The 20,988-nt window shown below is 33.5% G+C and overlaps 2 long non-coding RNA genes across 2 annotated transcripts; one reads left to right on the top strand and one right to left on the bottom strand.

Annotated features, from left to right (window-relative positions):
- Positions 1–11,773: 11,773 nt before the first annotated feature.
- LOC109133614 (uncharacterized) lies at positions 11,774–13,077 on the top strand. Its single transcript, XR_002038757.3, has 2 exons — positions 11,774–12,361; positions 12,686–13,077. It is a non-coding gene; the product is annotated as an uncharacterized LOC109133614 (long non-coding RNA).
- A 4,527-nt stretch (positions 13,078–17,604) lies between these two features.
- Positions 17,605–19,764, bottom strand: LOC125499500 (uncharacterized). The gene is made up of 2 exons (XR_007276372.2): positions 18,938–19,764; positions 17,605–17,756 (listed from the first exon to the last, which is right to left on the bottom strand). It is a non-coding gene; the product is annotated as an uncharacterized LOC125499500 (long non-coding RNA).
- Positions 19,765–20,988: the final 1,224 nt, after the last annotated feature.

Raw genomic sequence — 20,988 nt, 5'->3', positions numbered from 1 at the left:
GGAAAAACAGTATAAGAAAACTACCTAGTACAAACGTCAGCTTAGTGTGGCTTCACTCACACACAACACCAACTGATTTCTGGATGAGAAAGAATGGGACAACAGTAGCAGTAGCCCAACAGCAACGACACAACAACACAACAGCAACAACAACAATATCGTGGCGGCAGAATCACCAACACACGACCACCACAAAAGGTGGCAGCAACACCAAGAAAGGAGATAGAAACCGAGCAGGGACGCATACCACGCACAAAACAACAACAATAACATCAACGCAGCAACGACAACGACAAACCACAACAACTTGGATTGAATTACGCATAAAAGGGTCTAAATTAAGAACAAAGAGGAAATTTACCTCTGCTCTACAAGGAGCAGCGAAGAACATGGACAGCGGGAGGTTTCGAGTCTTCGACAGCGACTGAACACCAGCGAGGAGAGGAGAACGACAACACCACCAGCCACGAACAACAATAGCCCGATAATCGTCGAACAACAGCACCAACGCGACGAGGAGAAAGAAAGCTTCAAGGGAGGAGAGAGAAAAATCGGACAGCAGCAACGACAAGAACAGGGGAGGGAAAAACCACGGGCAACAGCAGCAACAACTCCGCGACGATTGCCTTTCACCGGCGAGTGACACACAGCAACCGCGGCAACATCGGCCGAGAACCACAAGAGAGAGAGAGAAAACGAGCACCCCCACACATAGCCGAGAGATAGAGCACACGAAAATAACTCCGGCGAGCTTGGGATCCGATGAGAAGGCAGCGAACAGAGGAGAGAGAGGGGTCGGGTTTCGCTGGCGTTGGGGTTTTTCAGTTTTGGGGTTTTGGGTTCAAGAGATACGAAGACACGGGAGAGAGAAAGAAGATTTTGGAGATATTGGTTTCATTTCTTTCATCAACATAAAGGGGTTGAGATATTTGGTTCGGTTTGAAACCGACAAATGGTTTGGGTGTGGCATTTTTTTTTCTTTTGAAAAATACTACTCAACAAATTGCTAGCTAGAACCCAAAATATAAAATAATAACAATAATAATCTATTAATTAAATAAATAAATATTTACAAACACGATAAATAAAACAATACTTCACAACTCAAATTAAAATAAAAATTTTCAAACATAATTAACTTAATAATATAATTAGCTTAAATAAACGTCTTTAAAAACAGGGCTATTACATACTACCACCCTTATTTAAAGTTTCGTCCTCGAAACTTGAAAATAAAACCAAAATCTCAAACTCATAAGATATCAGTTATCCAACCTCAATTCTACCATCAGCTTTTGTATCTCCACTTCAACTCAATATCAAAATCGAGGAGCAAAGAAAACAAAAGGGGCAAAATTTCAGCATAGAATTCCAATCATCTCCTTCGTAGAGATCTCGTTTGAAATTCAGTTACTTAAGCAAATCATAGATTTTTTCTCAAGACACATAACAGCATTAACAACACAAGACACTATACGTTTACATAAACGAAATCATATAGCACACGCAAAAGCGCAACACTTATACACTCAAGCTTCAACATTCCTAATTTCTGATCATCAATTCTCAACCACTAATAATCCCAAATTGATTTCAAACTATCCCAAAGATCTTTTACCCTCGCTAGGTAACCAACTAGGCATACAGTCGCAAGGTTGCTCTGATACCATCTTGTAACAGCCCGCTCTTCCGAGCTGCTAGCGAAACACACTTAATAACCATAAACAACAATTAACTCTTAATTAATAGAATCGCAGCGGAAAAATATCCTTAAATACACCAACAACTCGAATAATATTCCCAAATATTATACAACGAAATACTGATAACTATTCTCGAATCAATTAACTAGATACAAGCTCACTCCTTAATCTACGACGACATCATAATCTTGCTTCACTTCCATTCTCGAGCTCTTGATACCAAACCTGCAAATTCAGGAGAAAATACAAAACAAACAAAATTCCAAAATGAGTGGAAAACTCGTAACCTTTACTTCAGCCCGTTATAAACATTTTATTTCTCAAATCATTTTCATCTCATTACAACGCTGGCATAGCTCATTCTCTTAAACAACCAGTGGCAAGTACAGGCTTTGGACAAAGGACAAACACTGCCTCCAAGATTCGTTATGGAGCCCAGCAATACTACCCCCAAGGTTCGTTATGGAGCGTAGCCGACCGTATCAGGTCAAAAGAGTAACCATCCTCCACCCATACCTTGCCCACTTTCTATTTTCAGTTCATAAACTAAGCCAGCAAAACAGTTGCGTATTCATAATCAATCAATGACATTCCATCATCACATTCATATCTATGGCCATAGTACGAAGTTATTTACGAAACAAAACAAAGAGATCCACACACAGAAGGGCATGAGTAAATGATTTTACTGAACATAAAAGTTACCTGAAATGCAATCCAATTCCAACAGCACCTTCAATAATCTTCATCTCCAAATGAGATTCAATTCCATAATCATTCTCCAAGAATCACCTCACAACAATAATCATAATTAATAACTATTCTCAAACTAATCTCAACTACCAACTAAAACCATAACCAATTCTAATCAAGAAAGTATTAACCTTCAGCATCCTCATTCCATAATCCTCAAATCATAATTCTAAATTGTAGATTGAACTAACTAAACTTAACTCTTGCCAAACTAATTCAGCAACAACAAATCCACAAGAGGAAAAACAGTACAAGAAAACTACCTAGTACTAACGTCAGCTTAGTGTGGCTTCACTCACACACAACACCAACTGATTTTTGGATGAGAAAGAATGGGACAACAGTAGCAGTAGCCCAACAGCAACGACACAACAACACAACAGCAACAACAACAATATCGTGGCGGCAGAATCACCAACACACGACCACCACAAAAGGTGGCAGCAACACCAATGAAAGGAGATAGAAACCCGAGCAGGGGACGCATACCACGCAACAAAACAACAACAATAACATCAACGCAGCAACGACAACGACAAACCACAACAACTTGGGATTGAATTACGCATAAAAGGGTCTAAATTAAGAACAAAGAGGAAATTTACCTCTGCTCTACAAGGAGCAGCGAAGAACATGGACAGCGGGAGGTTTCGAGTCTTCGACGGCGACTGAACACCGGCGAGGAGAGGAGAACGACAACACCACCAGCCACGAACAACAATAACCCGATAATCGTCGAACAACAGCACCAACGCGACGAGGAGAAAGAAAGCTTCGAGGGAGGAGAGAGAAAAACCGGACAGCAGCAACGACAAGAACAGGGGAGGGAAAAACCACGGCAACAGCAGCAACAACTCCGCGACGATTGCCTTTCACCGGCGAGTGACAACAGCAACCGCGGGAACATCGGCCGAGAACCACAAGAGAGCGACGAGAGAGAGAGAGAGAAAACGAGCACCCCAACACATAGCCGAGAGATGGAGCACACGAAAACAACTCCGGCGAGCTTGGGATCCGATGAGAAGGCAGCGAACAGAGGAGAGAGAGGGGTCGGGTTTCGCTGGCGTTGGGGTTTTTTCAGTTTTGGGGGTTTTGGGGTTCAAGAGATACGAAGACACGGGAGAGAGAAAGAAGATTTTGGAGATATTGGTTTCATTTCTTTCATCAACATAAAGAGGTTGAGATATTTGGTTCGGTTTGAAACCGACAAAGGGTTTGGGTTTGGCATTTTTTTTTCTTTTGAAAAATACTACTCAACAAATTGCTAGCTAGAACCCAAAATATAAAATAATAACAATAATAATCTCATATAATTAAATAAATAAATATATTACAAACACGATAAATAAAAGCAATACTTCACAACTCAAATAAAATAAGAATTTCCAAAACATAATTAACTTAATAATTATAATTAGCATTAAATAAACGTCATTAAAAACAGGGTTATTACACTTGACTTCTATTATCATTAGGACCAAGATATATAGTATTATGTAAATATTATTACCCAATTTCCTAAGAAATATATTTTACCTTTTACATACTTTTTCTAGCTTATGTAGTCATAGGAACTCATGTCTAGAACTACTTTGTAGAAACAACCTCTACATCAAGAGATGTCAGTTTCTTTCACATAACCTGTAAAACAAGCAAGTTCTTGGTTTTTGGTACCCAAATATATGTTGGGTTGTTTCTTATTAGTAGGAGCAACATAAAATGTCCATATTCATGATGCACATATCTACCACTACTAACAAGGAACATCATGTATTGACATTAGATATATTTCAAATATTTATAATAACACTATCATTTGGCAAATGAAGAATAATATGAGCACGATATAACATGTCAAAAATAATGGATTTCTTAAAGATGAGAAATCAAGTTCCAAAGACATAAATATGCAATGTTCCATATAACTTGTTCCTTGAACCATTTCAAGTATACTAATTCTTTGATATTTTAAAGAAATTGGATATCTGAATTTCGTTTCTACAAAATAGTTTTAAAGCTATCCAGAATTTTTATAAAAACATCAAAGCCAAATAAAATAATCTTACTAGAAACTCTATAAGGAACAAGTTTCAAGTTAATATATGCATATAAAGAATATCTCAATGAAGAGATACTTACATCAAAGGGGTTGTTCATAATCATTAAGTGACTTTTAATTGTGTATAAAAGGTCGGCCTTCACTTGTTCCTTTAAATTACATAGGACTGAGTTACTTTCTCGTACGGGTTCCTTCTTTTTGCAGGAACTTAACTCAGCAGAGTTTCCAGCTTATGACTGTGTTTCGGCTCTTATACCGATTGTTATTTCACTAGGAACACTACAAGAGGGGGTGAATTGTAGTGTGGAACTTATTGCCCAAATAATAAAAATTAAAACACAAGCAATAAGCAACTGAAAGTGCAAGAGAAATTTTTACGTGGAAATTTCTTGTCTCAATACAAGAAGAAAAACCACGACCTCTTTAGGATTTAAACGCTTCACTATAATAGTAAACCTCCTCTGTTCCAACCTATTACATATGCAAGTTCCACTTGTAACTCCAGCTCTTTCACAATCTCCAATCTACACTCTAGACTTAACTCCAAACTCAAATACAAACACTTGATAATTTGGTTAAACTTTAGTATATAGAAACTGAAAAACCGTAAAGGAACATGACACTAGTAGGAACTTGGAAACTCATAGGAACCGACTCAAACAAGGAATAGAAAAATATAATTCTTTTCTAACATTATTACTTAAGCCAAACGTTACGGAATGACACAAGCCAGACACTATGGAAAAACACCAGTCAGACAATTTGAAACTTAATTGAACTTGTATATTTATTGTAGTAATTTAGAATGAACGTGGGATTAATCATAGTGGTTTAAAGCATTAACCCATGTTGTTCCTTAGCTTGAGGAACAAGCTGCATGATCTACCACTAACTACACGTTTATCTTGAACATGTGTAACAAATTAATACTACTTCCTAAAATCTAGCAATTCCTTGTGTAGTAATATTTAACTTTGGTTTTTAGTTCAAAATTATTTTAATTAATAAAACAAAAATTAAATCTTTTTATCAAATAATATCTTTAAGGATTTTCTTTAAATTTGAAAATGATATTATTTTGGAATAAATTCCTATATATTAAGATATTAATATGCATCAGACTTATTGACTCTTAGATACTTTTGACTCTAAGTTCCACGAGTTGCTTTGACCGGACGACTTCCTCTTGACCTTGCTCCATTACCTTTCACGTTTCCACATACTTAATTGAATCCTAGAAAATAAACTCATATTTTCTGCCTTTATTCTCCATGGTTCTCCAACTCAAGAACCGCAGGTTGATAACTCCACCTCTAGAACTTTAGTGTGCTAGTTCTTTTAAGGAACTTCACACTCATAGTTCTTGCTCAGGAACTTTTTCTTTCAATTATTAAACATTATCTTGCTGCTGCTACTCAAGAACTGCTCCGAATCTTCATATTCAATGTTTCTCTTAGGATATACCTAGGAACCGCTCTGTTTGTGTTCTTTATAGGAACTCTTTTAGGAACTTCACTTGTTGGAAGCCCTTCATATATAATGTGATATATATTTAACATTCCATGACTTGTTGTATGTTAATATAATATGCACATCTCAAACACACATGTTAATTATATAATCATTATTTGTTTACAATCATCAAAACACTACATGACTCAACAAAAATTACTCACTATCCCCCTCTGTTCTGTTTAAACAAGTGCTATTCCAAGTTGCTTGTAATTGTAATGAGGCTGAGAGGAAGATCTTAGTGCAGTAATTGTGAGTGCTTGTTGTCTTTATCTCCTTTTCTCGTTATTGGGAGATTTGCTCTAGATTGATTGTATGAGCCTAGGTTGTATTTTAAACACCAATATTTTTTTTTGTTTTCAATAAGAACTTTGAATTGCCAAAAAAAAAAGTAAAATTACTCACTCTCTTTCCTTATTTTAACTACAATCAAGTGGGCTCTGTTAACCTTACCTCTACTGACATGTAGTACATTAAAACTAGTTAAGTTATCTAGTGAGCCTATTACATCAATTAGATTTTTTTTTGAAGTAGGACTTCGTCAAGTGAGTAAAGACCAGTTACTATTGGTATGCAGTCTGTCCAAATTTTAAGCTTCTTCATGTTCAGTTGCAACGCTTGTTTCAAACTTAAAGAAGTGCTTTTGCTTCTGCTTGTAAGCTTGACATTGCTTATATTCTTCCTCCCCAGATTTTCCTCTATTCCCTTATCTAATAGCGTCCAACCATAAGCAGATTTCTAAGTGTTTTGCTCATCTATTTCTTTTTCCTTCCAAGCCACATCCACTATCAAGCACCATCTTGTCGTATTTTTTGTCCTGTTTTTGCCGTATTTAATCACTTTCACTTTCTTCGATTTAGTTGGATTTATGTTTATCTGCCTATCCACTCTCTTAGTGTCCTTGCAGTGAATCCTCCATCTTTTTTTTTTCCAAATTTTTATTTACTCCATGGTATAATTTGGATGCATTACACTATGCTCTTAGAAAATTAGGTTGTGTCTCCTAATCTAATTTTTCATAGGTTTATAATGAATTCTACTACTAATTCTTTTGCATTTTGATCCATGTTCATGAAGAATCACATCTAGTGCCTTGACTACATGGCTATGTTGCAATCTTGCAGGTTGTTAGCAACAGTTCCCATATTTAATTATTTCCAAATATGCATTGAAATCTCACAGTCCTTGAAAAATATGAGTATCAGATTCCTCGTGGTTCACAAAAAATGGGCAATGTCTCTCACTTAGGATTTTTCTTTTCCTAAGGTTTACTCTGGTGGCTAGCGCTCCATGAAATAACTTTCAATATAAATACTTCCATTTTTGCTAAAATCGTTTGCTTCCAAAACCCAGTCCAAAATTTAGAACCCTTACTATCCTTCTCTTCTTATTCTTGATGTGCCTAATATCCTGATTTGACTTCATATTGGCCATTCTTTGTGTGAAGCCATGTTATTTCATCTGGCTCCTCTATTTCAGGAATGTGCGTTGCAAATATGTCCTTAGTTATTTGTTGGTCAAACCACACTGATAGTTTTACTTCATCCCATTTCTGATTTACAGTCATTAGCTCTTCTACCTATTTTGGCCGGTCTAGACAATGATTCATTGAGTTTTCTTTGTAATGTACCTTGGCTTATGAACTTATTAAGTTATCTTCCAAAATTTGTGTTGTTTTTCCGTCCCTATCACTCTTCACACACCTTTTGACATCACCATGACAAATTTCATGATGCTTACTACCCCAAGTGCAAACTTTAAGGGTTTGTCCTATCAAACTTTTACTAAACCAGCTTTCGTAGTATTTTCTCTGAATACTTTGCTAATAAGTAGACTTCATTTTGTTATCATATGCCATGCTTGTTTATAAAGTAAAGCCTCATTCAAGGAGTGGAGGTTCCTACGTCCCAAGCCCCCACAAGAGTTGTGTTTCTCCAAAAGTGGCCTTTTCCTCTAATAGATTGGCTTTCTATCCTGGCTCGAAGCCCACTATAATTTCAATAGAAGTGATGAAATTTGTTAGAGTATGTGTTCTGGGAATTGAAAGATAGTCGTAGTATACCAGGCATATGCTATGAGTATCCTGTTGATTAAAATAAGTTTCCCAGCTTCAGGTTTTTAAATTTCCAAGACGTGATGGTATTGATAACTTTGATGTGAATACTCTTGAAATCCTTGATAGAACGGCCATCCACATCCATCGGGCAACCTAGGTAAGAAACTACTTTATCATTGTTTTTTAATTAGCCCCAATCTTTTACGAAGCAGTGTAATGAACTTCGGAGGAGTGTTTCTACTGAATACTGTGAAGGAATTTTGAGCATTCATCATTTCTCCTGAGAGTTTGCAAAATTGATTAAGAATAGGTTCTAGCAATTATCCACAGTGCCTTTCATGAAGAAAATCTTATCATCCGAAAAAACTTGTGATATACTTACAAAGCATTTCTTTCTATTTTTAATCCTCTAATGATACCTTCTTGCTGCTTTAGGAGTAGCTTTCCAGACAATGATTCCATGCGCAAAATGAATATACAGGGTACGGTGATATATAGTGGATGAACTTATCTTAGACTTGCCTTTGGAACAATTTATCTGGAGGGCTCCCCATTGACTAAGATCAAGTATGATACTGTAGATATACATTGCATGATGAGATGTACCCATAATTATGAAAGTCCTTTTCTTTTAAGGACTTTTTCCACAAAAAATCTAATTGATGTGGTCATATGCTTTGTTTAAGTCAAGATCAGTATAAACGAGTATTGTGCATCTTTCTTGTTCCTGTGTTTTATGTAGTTTAACATCTCATGTGCAAGTACACAATTATCATTAATCGACCTTCTTGAAATGAAAGCACTTTGAAAGTCTCCTATGAGGTATTTCATCAATGGTTGTATTCTTTTAACTAAGCATTTGGATATTAACTTGTAAGAAGTTTTGCACAAGCTACTAGGCCAAAATTGACTTATTTGATTTGGTTTCTCCGTCTTTGGAATGAGAGCAATGAAAGTTTGATTTGTTTCCTTCAGCATGTAGCCCCCTTCCAAGAAGTTTAGAGTAGCTTGGCAAAAATCTTCACTGACATTGTCCCATCTTTTATTTCTGAATGAGGAATGGAGGGATACCATCTGGCCTGGGTATTTATTTGATTCCATGTTGAACATAGCGTTTTTGACTTCTTTGGTGAAGGGCCTATTTAGTGAGGTTATTTGGTCAGTTGAAAACTAATTGGGCCTCCCTCAAGTGTAGTGTTGTTAAAGAGTGCGAAAAGAAATCAATGAATTGCTTTTTGATTTTTATGGGTTAGAGATCCAATAATCATTGGGCCCTTTAATTTCCCTTATGTTGTTGTGAGCTTGCCTAGATTTGGTGCATTTGTAGAAAAAGGCCGTCGGTTGATCCCCCTGCTGGTCCTATTTGGCACGGGCCCTTTGCTTCCAATACTCTAGTTGCAAGTTCGTGTTTCCCGAAATTCTTTTTCTTGCGTCTTATTCATCGCTTTGGCTCATTATCCGAGTTAATCTTTTTGGCCCAGTGCAAGTTCCTGGTTTAATTGGGCCCGATCTATCTCTTTTTTTTTTTTGAAATTCAAGCATCATTCATTGCATCCTTTGCTAACTTCACCCAGTTTTCTTTGAAGTTTGTACAAAGCTGATCCTGAGTGCTTATTCTCCCAACTCTTGGCAATAACTTCCTTAATTTTTTGATATTCTAAGCACTAATTTTCAATTATTTATGTTATTCTCTTTTTTTGCACACATTAGGTGAAATAAATAATGGGTCCACGGTCTGAATTGAAAATTGGGAAGTTCATAATAATAACTTCAGGGAATGCGACTCTCTATGAGTCATTGCAATAGGCTCTATCCAGCCTTTCAAAAATTGCTTCTTCATCCTGCCTATAGTTTGTTCATGTATATGACACCTAGAGGTGTCAATTCAGTTCAACAGTTCAGTTATGGTTATAACCAAACAGTTCAGTTGATATCAATTCAGTTTGTATCAGTTGAAATAATTAACAGTTCAGTTCAGTTCAGTTAACAAACTTTTCAGTTCAATTTAATTCAGTTTTTTTCCTTTCCATTTTCAGTTCAGTTCAGTTGCAATTTAAATCAGTTTTAACCAAACAGTTAAACCAACCAACGGTTGAATCCATAGCAGTTAAAATTTGTTGCGGTTATTTTCAGTTTCGTTTCGGTTTATTTCAGTTATTGACGAAAACCCCATAACTTCGACGATAATCGCATCGGTTCGGGTAGAAGTTAATCACACTCTTGTATTTGTTCGGGAAAAATTGAGCTTCATGTCGATTTTGGCCAAGTGTTTTTTCGGGCCCGGTTAAAAATTAATGCAACAAATAAGTGTTGTCGACACTTCTACAATTGCCTCAAAAAAACAGTTGTACTTCATAAAAACGTGAATGAAAGTGACATCGGTAAAAGTGTACTTTATTACTAATATATATGATTTGGAATAAGACAAATCTATGTAAGTCGGTATTCAAACTTTTAGTTGTATGCAAATCATATCATATTTGGTTTAAAAAGGACGTCATCAATATAAATTATTATAAACTTCCTCAAAAGACGAGTTATACGTTTTAAAAAAGTTGATTATATTAATGTCTTACTCTTAGTGTATTAGTTCAATGGATTAATATATCTATATGAGTCATTAAGCTCTATACATTTGAAAATTGAAAGCCTATAATCAACGTAAAATAAGTTGATTATGGATTAGCTTAAGGTATCTATGTGAATCGATAAGTGAAATCAAGATAACAATACTCCATTTAAGTTAATCGTTAACGAGTTATATATTCAATTTGAAACTCACGTATCTTAGCCAAACTAAAAGAAATTACAATTGATATTAGATTAGATGAATGTATCAACGTAAGTCGATAAAGTAATTGAAACTCAAAACGTTCACTTAAATTGAAACATGTTGTTTTTGGAATGAGTGTATCAATGTAAGTCGATAAACTAATTCAAGATAATAACAGTACTCTACTTAAGTTAATCATCTTTAAGTTGAGTTCATTTTGGAACCGAAAGCATCTAATTCATTTACAACAAATGTAGAATGATGTAACTCAGTAGATTGGTTAATATAACAGTACTCCATTTAAGTTAATCTTCTATATATTAAATTTATATTGAAGCTCAAAACATCTATTTAAACAGTACCCTAAGTTTATTTCAAGATAATAATAGTATTCTACTTAAATTAATCATCTTTAAGTTGAATTCATTTCGGAACCGAAAGCATCTAATTAAGTTGCAACAGATGTAGAACAGTATAACTCAGTAGATTGGTTCAATATAACAATGCTTCATTTAAGTTAATCGTCTCTAAGTTAAATTCATATCGAAACTCAAATCTAATTTGAATTGAAACAAGTTAATATTGAATACTGAATGAAAAGCGAAAATCTGTATATGTATTATACTATAAGCTAAGGTCTAGTACTGATTAAGGCTTGTTATAACGTATATAAGTTCACTTAACTGGATACAATCAAATTATAGCTGAATAATAATAAATAATTGTATAAGTAAGGTTATAAGAAATCTACCTTAATAGAAGAAATAACCGTAGATTAATATAAGTTTATAACCAATAACTTAAGTATTAATGTAAGACCTATACAAATAGTAGTAGTAGGTTAGCTGTTATTGTGTTACGTCTTACATGTTAGTATTATATTAATCCCTAATCACCGCATGTAACATGTTCACATATTTCTAATTTATAAATTTAGAATAATAATTTCTTAAAAATCAAATTTAATTTTGAAAGTTTATAATTTATATTAAGTTATAATAACATTACTAATTTTAAAAGTTACTAAACTAATAATATTAGAATTAGAAATTTACAATACTCAAATCAAAATAATATCAAAATACAATGCTAGTTTATTAGTAGTTTAGGCCATTGATTTTAGAAAGATGAAAATCCAACCATTGATTAAGTTAGCAATCCATGTAATTGGACATTCTCAATTCTCATTGGTCAAAAAAAAAAAAAATCATGGATTATGAATTAAGACCATTGATTTGAAAAAGATCAAAATCCAACCATTGAATCCCTCCATATCCCTAAACCCTCCCTCTTTTATCTTTTCTCTCATAGTCGTTCCTCACAACTCAAGTCACAGCCTCCCTCTTCATCTTCCTCATTCCTCTTCCATCTTCACGTACACCATTGAATCTCAGATCTATTTTCTCTCTCATCTCTCACTCTCAACCTCTCAGTTTATCTATCTCCTACCTTCATATGTTCTTACTGGTGTGCTGAAGTCCAAGAAATCAAAGTAAATCTACAAGGTAGAGCAAGGGTTGTGAAATGGGTTCTTTATGCCATAACTCAAGTAAAGTTGAAAATCTTTAGTCAAAATCGCAAGATTCAAGAAGAAATGCCAAAAATATGAAAATCTCATTGTTTATATACTTGATGTAATGCTTAGTGTTAGATCTAAATATTAGGATAACTCTAGTTTTTTCAGAGTTCATGTTTATATTTTTCAATTTTTTTGTTCAGATTTACATGTCTTGTTGTTATTTTTGTTTGATTTTTTCTCCGCAATTAATTATATCTGATCACCAATTCTTACTCTCCTTTTTCTTTCTTTCTTATTTCTTCTTTTACAGATTACGTTTTTATCTCTTGGTCTGATTCTTTTGAGATTTATATTCTTGTTTAGGGAACTTTCTTTCATGAAAGGTATCCCTCAACCTAACAACTTCGAAAATTTTGTACCACTGTACCATATATACTGTCCACAGCATTATAGCTCTGTCGCTTAACTTTCAAATTTTGTTTGATTTGATTATTAATTTTCTTAAGCTTGTTTTTTTGTTCAATTTTGTTAGTTTTCTTCTTGGTAATAGATCTTAATTAACCCTGATAGTTGATGGTTTAAAAAAATTCATGAAAGTTAAAAAATTAATCTGTAAAGAAGAGAAATAAGAAAGAAAGAAAAGGAGAGTAAGATAAATGAATTATTGTTTGGGAAAGTTAAATGATGGATGTTTGTTCAGTATTCTCATTTCTTCTTCTTTATTTTTTTTTTGTTCTTTTTGGGGTTTCTAGAGATTAAGTTGAATTCTTGTTTTATCCATAAATGACATTAATAATTGGTATTCATTTTATATATGAATGGAGAATAAAAAAATATGATGGATTTTTTTTTTTTCTTAACTGTATATTTTTGCTTGATTTCCAGATCCACTTCTAACTTCTAAGTTCTAACTATGTTATCTTCTTTTTGACAAAGATGTCTTACAAGTGTTGCAGTCGATGCTTTGAATTATAGTGGATTTTGATTTCTTGGTTGTTAATGGATAGAATCACAAGTATTAATAGACTTCTTTTTAGGATTATTTTAATTTGTAAAAATTTTATGTTGTAAATTTGTTTATTATATCCTCCCAATTCTTTTGAGACTCAATTGTATGTACTATACTCATCACTACATATTTTTCATATGTATAATGTATATTGACAACAAAAAATTTGAAATCATTTCAACTAAAAAATAGAAGAGGTAGTAGCAATCCTTTCTAATTTGAGAAACAAAAACTGGAAAATTAGTAGACAAAAGTTTGGCCACAATTAATGAAATAGTAGTTCTACTTTATAGAAGTAACTATCGCTTAAAATCTCACAATATAGGCGACCTAGTGTACGAATGTGACGCCCCAAGATGGGTAACAAATATAGATTTCGTGCCACATGCTTCCTAGTGTGGGGGACACAATCTGATATTTTGACATCCTAGCCTTGGGGCAATGCTAATAGAGCGACAAACCTAGCGTCAAAAGATAATTTATCTCCCAATTTTGAGCGTTGAAAATTAAAGCATGGGCGACGCTTTATTTTGACGCTCAACTATATTAAATTGACACAGTGTGAGTTCATTTTCTGTGTTTCTATGTGAATTGAAGTTACTATCATGAATTTGGCTAATATGTGAATTCGGTTCGTGTACAATTAAAAACCAGTTTAAAAAAGTTCAGTTTGAATCAGTTTCAGTTCAGTTTCAGTTTCAGTTTGAATCAGTTCAGTTAATTCAGTTAAATATTCAGTTCAGTTCAGTTGATCGATCAACTTTTCAGTTTTTCGCACTTATTTTCAGTTACAGTTTGTTTCAGTTCAGTTGCAGTTCAGTTCTGGTTTTTCATTTACAGTTTATTTCAGTTTCAGTTTAGCATTTTTCAGTTGATTTCAGTTACAGTTACTCCCAGTTCAGTTTAATTCAGTTTAAATTTCAGTTTGTTCAGTTCAACCAGCAGTTCATTAACCAAACTGACAGCTCTAATGACACCCATGGTATGGTACGCCTATTAGATTACAATCAAATTTCCATGTTGTAAATTGGCGTGCTCCTAGAATGACAATTTTCCTCCAATTTTTTGGGACGGGGATTCTAATTGGTTGAAATCTCCTAGTATCACCCTTTTCCCCGGGTATGACCAAATAAAAGCTCTTAGAGTATCCCATACTTGGCTCCTCTCAGCTAAGTTAGGAGCACCATACACACACAAAAAATAATAAAGTTCATTACATTCATCAGTTACATTACAACATAGTTTTTAGAAATGAAGACGACAATGACAATAATTCTGAGAGACCAACACAAAAATAGACCTCCAGAGGGCCAGAGGATTCATCACCCGCCCAATTCACATATCCTAGCTTACTAGCAAGAGGTTCTAAAAATAAAAGCCATACATTTAGTTTTTGATAAAAAGAGAAAATCTAAAGCTTCACTACTGACTAGCCATTTTAAGAAAGGAAATGTAGGGGAATCAGTAGATTTAAGGCCTTCATATCCCCTCGGATGACTGTTTTGGGTCAGTCATCATAACCCTTCCAGTTGCGCTTTGTCTGAGCTTGCATATTCTCCATCACAGAGGCCAAACTTCATTTCCATTTTTCCCCGAAACATTTTATGAGTTTTGCATCTCTTGATTACTGAACTCCCATTTTCGAAGTTCTCAACTAGGGATTCTTCAGAGTGAACTATTGCCCCACGTTTTTAGCGTTTTTTCCCTTTTAATGGTTCTATTGCTGCCATAAATCTTTCCCATAAGTTTGCCGCCCAACCACCTATCCCACGAGCTTTCTTCAGTTGTTTTTCTCGATTTTTTCTTTCCCTCTTGATGATGTTCATCATTTTTTTCACCTTCTTCACATGTTAATTTGAATTCGTAATGCAGGAATTAGCACTTTGATGGTGCTCTTCATTCGATTTCACCATGCATAGTTGAACATTATTCACGGGAAGATTCACTCTCCAAGTTTGTTTCTCAAGTTATGAGAAGATTTCAATCTAATTCGATTGGAATTAAAGCACCTGATAAACGCCTTGTCGAGTGAAGCTTTCTTGGTCATATTTTTTAATATGGAAGAAAAAGAAGAAGAATGCTGGAAAGGCTCAGGCCATGCATGCAAGGTAGATCTCGTTGGTCGGGTGAATCGATGTTTCTATTCATGTTGATTTTTAAGTTTGGCCAACTTTGTCTGATTATTATTGCAATTGTAAAACTATATACCCAGAGATAGGATTTTATATAGGCTCTTAATAGTATGCTTAGGATCTATAATCATGAGAGACCAATTTGGTGAGTTTCGAGGGAGGTAATGTTTGAGAGAAATTACATGTACTCTAGTTAGATTGATTTATTGAGTTTTTTCCGTTATTCATGACGTCTTGAATTGCATGCATAGTGAATCATTTCCCTAGTTTATGCCTTATTTGATATTTGTAATTTGATTATTCGTAAATAGTTTAGTAAACAAACTCTGTATTTGTTCTGGTTTCATATTAAAGTTCATATGTAATATTATGGTTACCTCTCTGTAGATTTTATTCGGACTTTTGTGACTACCTAGGTAGTGGACCTTAAGTTATCTTTTAGTATGTGATATCACTTGAGCATGTCGATCAAAGAACTGACCATATACAATGTTATCTTTTTCGAAAATGATATATAAGAGTTTTATTGTTTTAAAACTTTGAAATGATATAGGAGTTTTATTGTTTTAAAACTCTCGTAAATTAGTTTGAACATTACAAGTTGCAAAGCTTGTAGCCTTCTTGTTTTAAGAACTGGTACGACCAACTTATGAAACCTTCGATAAAGATTTAAGTCACTATTGATTTTCTTTTGATAACTTATGAAGGCCTGGAGTTCCGTTGGGACAAATATATGTATCTGATTAACTGTATTATAAAATTCAACTTTTAGTCGGTTCACTTAATTTAATCTCACATAATGATTATTTTAAAAAAAATCTCAACTTTTGGGTTAACTTTTCAAAATAATTTGGACTTTCATTTTTCTTGTCATCACCAATCCATTTTGGGTCTAATGTACACAAGACAAATAAGAGTTCGGATTATCTTGAGAAGCTATTCTTAAAGTTGGGATTATTTTTAAAAAATTAAAAGTTGGGATTAAGTCCAGTGAATTGGCCAAAAGTTGAATTACTAGAACCAAATTTTCCTATAATCATTTCTAGATCAGGATTTGGATCTTACTTTTTTTTTGATACGCGAGAATAAGTAATTATATTGCAAACCATAAGCAATATACACCCTAAATTCCATGATCAAGGAGAAATCTTGAGAGACCAATAACAGAACAAGACAGGCTATAGGAAGCCAAAAAACCAATTTAGGACTAAACCAAAAACCAGCTTCTATCTCTTTGATTAATTGAATGAGGCATTGTACTATCAATTCTACTTTTACATCTTTACGTTTATATGTCTAACTTTATGTACACAATGAAGTTCAGCGTTCCATAGTCCGTTATTTCGTTCCTTCCAAATAAATGTGATAAATTGTACATAGCATCACAACAAATTGAACACCCCTTCTGAAATTATTGAACTTCATTAAATCAGAGTTCTCAAATTCCTAGTCTTGTTGTTGAAACCCGGTCATTGAATGATAAGTGAAATTTACGTTAGAAGTAGTTTTTAGATTCTTTTCATAATTTTTTTTTCATTTATTTCTATCTATTTTAGCATTTATTTCTTCTATTTTAGATCTTGTAACTTAATTATTAATTAGTGTTTTTTACTAGTTTAGAATTCATAAATTTATAATTTATTTTTTCCCTTTATTCTAGTAATTATATAGATGAATTATTTTAGTTTGCGTAATTGTATTTCCTTTTGGTTACTCTTATTTCTGCTATTTATCTTCATATTATTTTGGGACATTCTACATAGTATCTCCCAACTTTTAGGTTTTCTACATGTTAGCACTTCTTAGATGTTTTAATACTTGGTAGCCCTGAACTTCTGTTAACGTAATTTCCCTATCCTCTTAAGTGAATTACGTTAAGTTGTTTGTTTTGACATTTATTAGTCTAGTACGTTGTAACAGCTCGCACTTTCGAGCTACTAGCTAATCACACTTAACATTTATAAATCTCAATGAACACTTGATAACCTCGAATTTGAATTTTCTTGTAGTGGAACAAAATATTTTTATACGATCCTGGACCTGTGGGTCAGGACCCACAATAAATCGTCTTCAAAATCAAATAACAGATTACATAATACCTTACTCGATTCCCAAACAAAGAATATTTTATAATCAAATAAATACCTAAATACTTTTAGCTACAACATCTGAATCATTAATCTAATTACAACTTCATACCAACTCTCTCTTTCGCTCCACATCAAGTCTCCGACATACACCTACAAATTACAAAGGAAAATACAAAACAAAAACAAAAAAACTAAAATGAGTGAAAAACTCAGTAACTTTACTTCATCCCGTCAAAACGGGTTTGGTTCGCAAACACTTTTCATATAAGAAACAAACTTGGTAATTGTTCGAAAAATAATTCATTACTTAAAATATATCACCGACATAGCTTAATCACATAACAGAAATCGCTGGCAAGTACAGGCAGAAACTTTACATAATATAACATAACACAATATTCAACATTATCTGGTCTTAATTAACTCATATGTAAACTATTTCCCTCCACCTGTACCTTGCCCACTATTCATCTCAAATCATAAGCTAAGTCAGCTAAAACAATTTCGAAATCATTTTCTCATCATCATACTCAAATCATATTCCAAGAACGCAAATATTTTCGAACAACTCCAATAATAGAACAAAAATAAAATTATTTATCAATCAATATAATTTCATACTTAACACACGTAAATACATCTATAACCATGACCATGACTATGAACGATATATGATATTGAAAACACAATATAACTTGGGCATGTAAATTCATTTTGCCGAACATAAAGGTGACCTCAACGCTATCCAGCTCCATAATAAACTCAAGAACGATTATATGCAACCTCTAAGAATCATGAACTTGATCTCCTTCTTGGTAATAAACAGACATATCTCCAATAACCATGCTCTAACCACCACCACACAACAACAATAAACATTCATTCTCATTACAATTCAGATTAAGAATTGACTTGCTCACTCCCAAATTTTTTTTATGCACTAACTAGAAACCCATATATGCAAATTATACCACTAATCTATCCCCCATCATTAATATCACAATCTAGCTCTAATAAACACACTTTGGAAATTACCACACCAATTTGCAAAACATGAAATTATAATTTCAATTTGAAGTATAAAATTTATAAAATTTGATTTGGCAAACTCACTAAGATATAAGTTCCAAAACAAGTTTCAATCCATTAAACAAGAAGGAAAGATTCAATCTTTAACTTTAACACACTACTACCTGGTGATTTTCCAAATCAAAATCAAGAAACCAAGATTTAGAGCTAAATTAATTTATGGAATCATAGAATTAAACCCATAGAAATATGAATTTATGCTTATGAACTTAAGGAGAATAAGATAAAGATTTGAACTTTACCTTCACTAACATAAAAGAGAAATGGAAATGAAGAAGTAGAAAGGAACACCAACATCAACACAACAACAACAGCAGCACCCACGAAGCTGCAATAACAATAACAGAACCTCAAAAGAAAATGGCATCAACAAGATTAAACTTGCAAAGGCCATAACTCATAGCTCCGAACTCCGAATTAAGAATTTTTTTAGCCTAAATTTTAATAACTCGAAAAGATCTACAACTTTTATGAAGAAACAAAGAACAAATCTGGATTGCATGTTATTAGGAACAGACGAACAGAACAGAGGTGAGAGAAAAGAGGAAAGTTTTGGGGGTTGGTTTTGATTTTGAGTTTCTTCAATTCATCTACTTGGAGTAATCAAACTGAAATTCTTTCACCAAAAATTTGACATCTCAAAGAGTTTGGAATGCTTGTCTTACGGAGAGGATGACACGGTAATATGACATGAATGAGAGAGGGTTATATTTCTTTTTTTTTTAATAAGAACCATCAAGGGCAAACTTGTAAATTTGCTAACTGTCTCCAGAAATCATACTTAAACTTGGGAGCAAAAATGAAGCTTCAGTTTAATTTTTTAAAAAGCATTTTTGCAAAATACATAATTAAACTTCTAATATATAATTAATTTCTTTCGATCAAGGTTGCCTAAAATTTGGGCTGTTACATACTACCACCTTTAGAAGAAATTTCGTCGTCGAAATTGAAAACATAAAACTATAGATCATTTGAAACGATGATCACATGAAACATCTTAGACAAAATCCCAAAAACAGATACACTTACTCTATAACCTAAAATGATTCATGGCTCCTCAATCGCATAATCACTAAGCCTCAATCAAGATTTTTAATAATTTCCTCAAATAATCGCATACTATATTCCAAATTCCAAATAACACTTTTCACTTTTCACATTTCGAAATTCTCGATATTCAATCTTCAATTTCCTCAATTTTCAACTAACTAATAACCCGAATCAATTTCAAACATTCCCAAATATCATTCTTAAACTCATTTGTCATGATATGAAGATCACGACAACTCTGAAACAACCATGCTTGGATACCATTTGTAACAGTCTGCAATTCTGAACTGCTAGCTAATCACACTTAACATTTATAAATCTCAATTAACACTTAATAACCTCGAATTTACATTATCTTGCAACGGAACAAAACCTTTTTATACGAACCTGCACATGTGGGTCATGGCCCACAATAATCATCTTCAAAACCAAAAACCGGATTACATAATACCTTATTCGATTCCCAAAAAAGAATATTTCATACTCAAATAGATACTTGAATACTTCTAGCTACAACATTTGAATCATTAATCTAATTCAACTTCATACCAACACTTTTTTTCGCTCCACATCAAGCCTCCGACATACACCTACAAATCACAGAGGAAAATACAAAATAAAAACGAAAAACTAAAATGAGCGAAAAAGTCAGTAACTTTACTTCAGCCCGTCGAAACGGTTTTGGTTCGCAAACGCTTTTCATATAAGAAACAAATTTGGTAATTGTTCGGAAAATAATTCATTACTTAAAATATATCGCCGGCATAGCTTAATCACATAACAGAAATCGCTGGCAAGTACATGCGGAAACCTAACATAATATAACATAACACAATATTCAACCTTATCTTGTCTTAACTCATATGTAAATCATTTCCTTCCACCTGTACCTTGCCCACTATTCATCTCAGTTCATAAGCTAAGTCAACTAAAACACTTTCGAAATCATTTTATCATTATCATACTCAAATTATATTCCAAGAACACAAATATTTTCGAACAATTCCATTAATAGACCAAAATCGTATTATTTATCAATCAATATAATTTCATACTCAACACACATAAATGCATCTATACCATGGCCATGACTATAAACAATATATGATATTGAAAACACAATATAACGTGGGCATGTAAATTCATTTTGCTGGTATAAAGGTGACCTCAATGCTATCCAACTCCATAATAAACTCAAGAACGATTATATGCAACCTCCAAGAATCATGAACTTGATCTCCTT

The sequence above is a fragment of the Beta vulgaris genome, chromosome 7 (genome assembly GCF_026745355.1).
Source record: "Beta vulgaris subsp. vulgaris cultivar EL10 chromosome 7, EL10.2, whole genome shotgun sequence".
Classification (NCBI taxonomy): Eukaryota; Viridiplantae; Streptophyta; class Magnoliopsida; order Caryophyllales; family Amaranthaceae; genus Beta; species Beta vulgaris.
Note: the sequence above shows the minus strand (reverse complement) of the source record. Positions and strands in the feature narration are given on the sequence as shown.